Source organism: Staurois parvus, unplaced genomic scaffold (assembly GCF_062004578.1).
Source record: "Staurois parvus isolate SC_StPar_1 unplaced genomic scaffold, SC_StPar_1.0 ptg001446l, whole genome shotgun sequence".
NCBI classification, from domain to species: domain Eukaryota; kingdom Metazoa; phylum Chordata; class Amphibia; order Anura; family Ranidae; genus Staurois; species Staurois parvus.
In genome coordinates this window covers 405136-411836 of record NW_028319242.1, presented here as the reverse complement: position 1 = coordinate 411836, position 6701 = coordinate 405136, and positions in this window count along the sequence as shown.

Sequence of the window (6701 nt, the reverse complement as noted above, 5' to 3'; positions counted from 1 at the left end):
ACTTCGAACTCAATGCAAGTCTATGGGACTGGAACTTGTAAATGGAAAAGTGTCCATTCTGAAGGCTTTTATGCCAGTTATTGGCCCCAGAAGTGGTATGGGGACTCGGGGACGGCCCTGAGGGACAGGAATCACTGGGGAAAAAAAAAGTACCATTTTTAAAGGGGCCGTCATTTTTCATTGCTTAAATGAAAAAAAACAAAAAAAATGAAAAAATGTAATTATCATGCCTGGGGGGTCCCCATAAACTCCCTGCAAAGTTGCACATCTGTACAATGTATAGGACCTGCTGCACCACGACTGATATTTATATTAAAAAAAAGACATGTGGGGTCCCCCCTAATCCATAACAGACTCATTAGGTCTGGTGGGAAGGTTAGGAGGGACCCCACAGTGATTTTTTTTTAAAGTGTGTGGAGTTCCCCCTAAATGCCACACCAGGTCCTTTAGACCTTATAGGCCTTCTAAGGAGAACCCCACCCCCCACAAATAGGTGAAAAAAGTGTGGGGTCCCTCCTAACTTCCTACCAGACCCTTCATCCGAGCACAGGCCTGGTAGGCCTGAAAGGGGGGTGAACAAGTGGCCCTCCCCTCCCTGGGCCTTACCAGGACACATGCCCTCGGCATGGGGACAAGGGCCTCTTCCCCAAAACCCTGGTTGTGGGGGTCTGCGGGCAGGGAGCTCATTAGCATTAGTGTACCCCTTTAAATAAGGAGGCACCTGATGCTGCCCCCCTTGTGAATGAGTAAGGGGGTACAAAATAATTAAAATTGGGCCTTGGGTGTTGGTGGTACCTGGACACTGTAACCCCTCACAGTCACTCTTGCTGGGCGCAGGCAGGGGCCCCGCAGTTAAAAATTGATAACAATTACAGAAAAATGGTAAACAAACATTGAAATGACTTGCACCTGTGAAACGGGGGCCGAAAAATTGTGCCTTGAGTGTTGGTGGGGCCCTAAACCAAACAAATAGTTGGAAGCGACCATAATCAGGATTGAGGAATAGGATAGGCAGCATAGGCAGTCTTCAAGGGATCCCAGATCCCTAACAAATGGAATCAGTTACATCAGCATCAGGGACAAGATAGTTGCTGTTGATCCAGGACTGATTCATGTTGATAAATGTCAGCTGGTCAGCGGAGTCTGTGGACAGACGCACTCTTTTATCCATCACAAAACCTCCAGCAGCACTGAATGTCCGTTCGGAAAGCACGCTGGATGTAGGACAGGTCAGTAGCTCGATGGCATATTGAGCAAGTTCTGGCCAGTGATCCATCCTCAAGACCCAGTAACCCAGTGGATGCTCAGTTGGAAAGGTCTCCAAGTCTGCTCTTGCCCCTAGATAATCCTGCACCATATGATGCAGACCCTGCCGATGGGTGCTTAAACCTAACATCCCTGGGCTCTGAGGACTAAAGAACTGTTTGAAGGCATCGGTCAGCCGGCCACCTTCTCCACCGCTCTTCCTTTGACAGAACGAAGCCTCAGAAACACATTGTCCTGGAAATGGTAACCTCCCATTGTCTGGAAAGGTGCTACACAGATTTTTTTTTTTCTTGGTGTCCTCAAGATGTTTCATCCTCTGCTCCCTCTGTGAAGGCTGGATGAGCTCTGCAACTTCACCCTTGTAACATGGATCAAGAGGGGTTGACAACCAGTACTGATCCCTCTCCTTGATACCACGAATCCTCGGGCCCTTACGCAGGCTTTGCAGAGTCATGGAGCCCATGCAGCGTAAGTTTGAGGAGGCAGGAGATTCTAAGTCCTCTGGGTCACTGAGGATGACATTGTCAGGAACTACCTCCTCCCAGCCATGTACTACTCCTGGTTGGGGTTCTGGGGACTGAACACCACCCCTTGAAGACTGCTGTATGTGATCCTCTACTTCCATGCTGCTGCAATCCTCCTCCTTCTCTTCCTCCTCCTGCTGTGTATTTTGTGGCCCCTCAGGAATGGTTTCTGCATAAAGGGGGCCTTGAGAGGACAGGAAATCCTCCTCTTCCTCCTGCTGTTCTTCCTCAAGTGCCCTGTCCATGATTCCAGGCAGCGTGTGCTCCAGCAGGAAGACTAGAGGGATAATGTCACTGATGCATGCATTGTCACGGCTCACCATCCCTGTGGCCCCTCAAATGGTGACAGGACAGTGCATGCATCCTTTTCAGCAGCCACTGGTGTGGTGAAAAGAAGCCAAGCTCCCCTGAGCCTGTCCTTGTGCCATATTCACACAGGTACTCATTGTTGGTCCTCTGCTGTGTGTGCAGCCGCTGCAGCATTGCCAATGTTGAGTTCCACCTGGTGGACATGTCACAAATGAGGTGGTTGGTGGGCAGGTTGAATTCCCGTTGAATGTCAGCCAGCCGAACACTGGGCGTGTATGACCGCAGGAAATGGCCACAGACTTTTCTGGCCTGCCTCAGAAGATCTGGAAAGCCTCGGTACCTGTACAAGAAACACTGCACCACAAAATTCAGGACGTGTGCCATGCATGGAACATTTGCCAAGTGTCCCTGTTGGAGGGCAGAGAGAAGGGTGGTGCCATAGCCACATGCAACCATTCAAGGATCAATCTGCCATGGTGTCAACCACCTCTGAGCCTGCCCCTGCAGAGCTGACAGAATCTCTGGCCCGGTGTGGCTCCTGTCCCCTAGACAGACCGGCTGAAGCACCACGTGGCATCTCTTAGCCTGACTGCTTGTGTAGCCCCTTGAATGCTTACGGAGCACTGCTGGTTCAGAGGACAATTCAGCAGAAGAGGCCATAGAGGCAGAGGAAGAGGAGGGGGTGGGGCAGACAGATGTGGCAGAATCACCACTAGATTTTTGGAGGCGTGGTGGTGGAACAAGCTCCAGCACTGAACCCTGTCCTGCATCCTTCCCAGCTGCTAGCAGAGTCACCCAGTGTGCCGTGAAGGATATGTAATGTCCCTGACCACGCCTGCTGGACCACGTGTCAGTAATGTGGACCTTGCTGCTGACCGCCCTGTCCAATGAGGCCAATACATTGCCTTCCACATGATGGTACAGAGCTGGAATGGACTTACGTGATAAGAATTGTCTTTTCAGAACCTGCCACTGTGGTACCGAACATTCTGCAAATTCACGGAAGGGGCGGAGTCCACCAGATGGAAAGGCAGAAGTTGTAATGCAGCAATTTGGCCAGGCTAGCATTTAGATGCTGAGCATGTGGATGGGTGGGACATGTGGATGGGTGGTACATGTGGATGGGTGGGACATGTGGATGGGTGAGACATGTGGATGGGTGGGACATGTGGATGGGTGAGACATGTGGACAGGTGAGACATGTGGACGGGTGAGACATGTGGACAGGTGGGACATGTGGAGGGGCGGGACATGTGGACATTCACGGTTCAGTAAATGAGGTAGCAACATTTTATAAATATATTTCAAATATACAGAATGTCTTTAAAAATAAAATCTACATTTTTGGAATTCATTTACAAATATAAGTAAAACTATATGTTAAAAAACATCTGAAGAATATACAGGTGAAACTGGAAAAATTAGAATCTGGTGCATTCATTCATTCATTCATTTATTTCAGTGCAGCAACTTAAAAGGTGAAACTAATATATGAGATAGACTCATTCCATGCAAAGCAAGATAGTTCCAGCCGTGATTTGTCATCATTGTGATGATTATGGCTTACAGCTCATGAAAACCCCAAATCTACAATCCCAGAAAATGAGAATATTCTATGCAATCAATAAAACACGGATTGTACATAGAACAATATCGCACCTCTGAAAAGTAGAAGCTGCATATGTACTCAGTACTTGGTTTGGGCCCCTTTTGCAGCAATTACTGCCTCAATGCGGCGTGGCATGGAAGCTATCAGCCTGTGGCACTGCTGAGGGGTTATGGAAGACCAGGATGCTTCAATAGCGGCTGTAACGGAACCGAAACCCGACCGCACTTGGGTATATTCCGTTATCCTGCAGCTTCCCCTGTCCGAACACCATCCACGGACCACACCCTTGAAATCCCTCTGGAAACAGACAGCACCCAGCTCCTCTTAAACAGGAAGCCAACTCTTTATTTTACACAAACAACATGTTTTATACAGAGGGCGGGGAAACACAACCAGGAACAGGAAATACATCATCAGCCCGCCCCATCCCACCCAGACACAGAACAATGGGATGAAACACATGGTAAAGGACATTGACCAACCCCCACACCAATACACAAACAGTACATCCCATAATAGTTGGCTGGACAGGAATTCACAGCACAATGGGGGGTAGCACATGGCAAACAGACAATGGACAGCCATGTGGCCTAGACAAAGGAACACACACTATACACAAGACTCCGACATTCACATACACACTTTGTACCCCTTAAACAGGCACATGGTGGGTTAAACATAATGATTTGGGGAGATGATACAGAGGTCCCCCCACCCCCAAAAGTCACTCCCGTCACAGCGGCCTTCAGCTCTTCTGCATTGTTCGGTCTCATGTCTCTCATCTTTCTCTTGGCAATGCCCCATAGATTCTCTATGGGGTTCAGGTCAGGCGAGTTTGCTGGCCAATCAATCACAGTAATCCCACGGTCAGTGAACCAGGTTTTGGTGCTTTTGGCAGTGTGGGCGGTGCCAAGTCCTGCTGGAAAATGAAGTCAGCGTCCCCATAATGCTGGTCTGTGGAAGGAAGCATGAAGTGCTCCAAAATCTCCTGGTAGACGGCTGCGGTGACCCTGGACTTAATGAAGCACAGAGGACCAACACCAGCAGATGACATGGCTCCCCAAATCAACACAGACTGTGGAAACTTCACACTGAACTTCATGCATCTTGCAGTGTGTGCCTCTCCATTCTTCCTCCATACTCGGGGATCCTCGGGCCTCTCCATTCTTCCTCCATACTCGGGGGTCCTCGGGCCTCTCCATTCTTCCTCCATACTCGGGGGTCCTCGGGCCTCTCCATTCTTCCTCCATACTCGGGGGTCCTCGGGCCTCTCCATTCTTCCTCCATACTCGGGGGTCCTCGGCCCTCTCCATTCTTCCTCCATACTCGGGGTCCTCGGGCCTCTCCATTCTTCCTCCATACTCGGGGTCCTTGTGCCTCTCCATTTTTCCTCCATACTCGGGGTCATTGGGCCTCTCCATTCTTCCTCCATAGTCGGGGTCCTCGGGCCTCTCCATTCTTCCTCCATACTCAGGGTCCTTGGGCCTCTCCATTCTTCCTCCATACTTGGGGTCCTTGGGCCTCTCCATTCTTCCTCCATACTTGGGGTCCTTGTGCCTCTCCATTCTTCCTCCATACTCGGGGTCCTTGGTTTCCAAATGAGAGGCAAAAGTTGCTCTCATCAGAAAAGAGGACTTTGGACCACTGAGGACAGACCAGGTCTGTTTTTCTTTAGCCCAGGTAAGACACTTCTGACGTTGTTTGTTGTTCAGGAGCGGCTTGACAAGAGGAATACGACATTTGAAGCCCATGTCCAGGATCTGTCTGTGTGTGGTGGCTCTTTTTTTTTATATTAACAATTTTTATTGGTTTTCAAAGAAATCATATGTTACAGAAAACAAAGGAGAGAAAAACAAAAAAGACAAGCAAAACAGAGAAGTACTTCGATGGCAAGGATTACATTTAGTCAAGACCAATGGAGTCATATAATAACAGTGCGTTAATAATCAGGGTCTTACATTTCAGGCCAGCATAGAGGAAGAGAAATTATCCCACGGGAGCCAAATCATCTCAAATACAGCAAACGAACCACTATGTGAAGCAGTCAAACACTCCATCTGTCTTACATCGGTAATAAGTTTATACAAAGTTGGCAATGAAGGTGGAGTAGAGGATAACCAACACATAGGAATACTTCTCCTGGCCGCGGTTAGCACATGTGCAGCAAGTTTTCTGGCTAGTTTAGGTAGACCCGGGAATGGCAAGCCCAGCAAAAAATGCAGTGGGTCAAATGGGAGAGAAACTTGCAACAATGATTGCAACAAGGAGCGGACCTCTTCCCAAAAAGGAGCAATGGAGCTGCAGGTCCAAAAAATATGATAAAGAGAGCCAGAAGCTCTACTACAGCGCCAGCAGGCAGGAGAAGCACTTGGATTATAAATAGAGATGAGCGAAGTATTCAAAAATTCGATTCTGCTGATTCGGCGAATTCGAGGAATAAATTTGATTCGAGTCGAATATATTCGCTGCGAATTCAACTTATAAAAAGGGTGTTTCTAGGCTTCAGAGAGCCTTTATATTAGTGCAGAACACTGTACCTTTAATTTAAATGCCCTTGGAGTCTGCTGGGGAAGAGAAATAATACTGTCAGTCAGTATGACATGCAGATGAGTGCCGTCGATCTTAGAATCACCGCACACTTCACTCATTTGGGCAGTCACGGGGCCAAAACCAGAGTGTGGAGCCACAGTTTGGCGGTGGAGGCAGCAGCAATGGGAGGCCATACAGCACCCTATGACAAAATGGAACCCACCAGCAGTGTGAGGAGACCTGAAAGTGGCACATGGCAGAGTGTGGCGATGGAGACAGCAGCAATGGGAGGCCGTACAGGGACCCATGACACACTCTGGACCTGGCAGCAGCATGAGGAGGCGGTACAGGGGCCCATGACAGATTACGGGCCTGGCAGCAGCATGAGGAGTCGGTACGGGGGCCCATGGCAGATTACGGGCCTGGCAGCAGCAATGGGAGGCCCGTAATCTGCCAGCACCCTA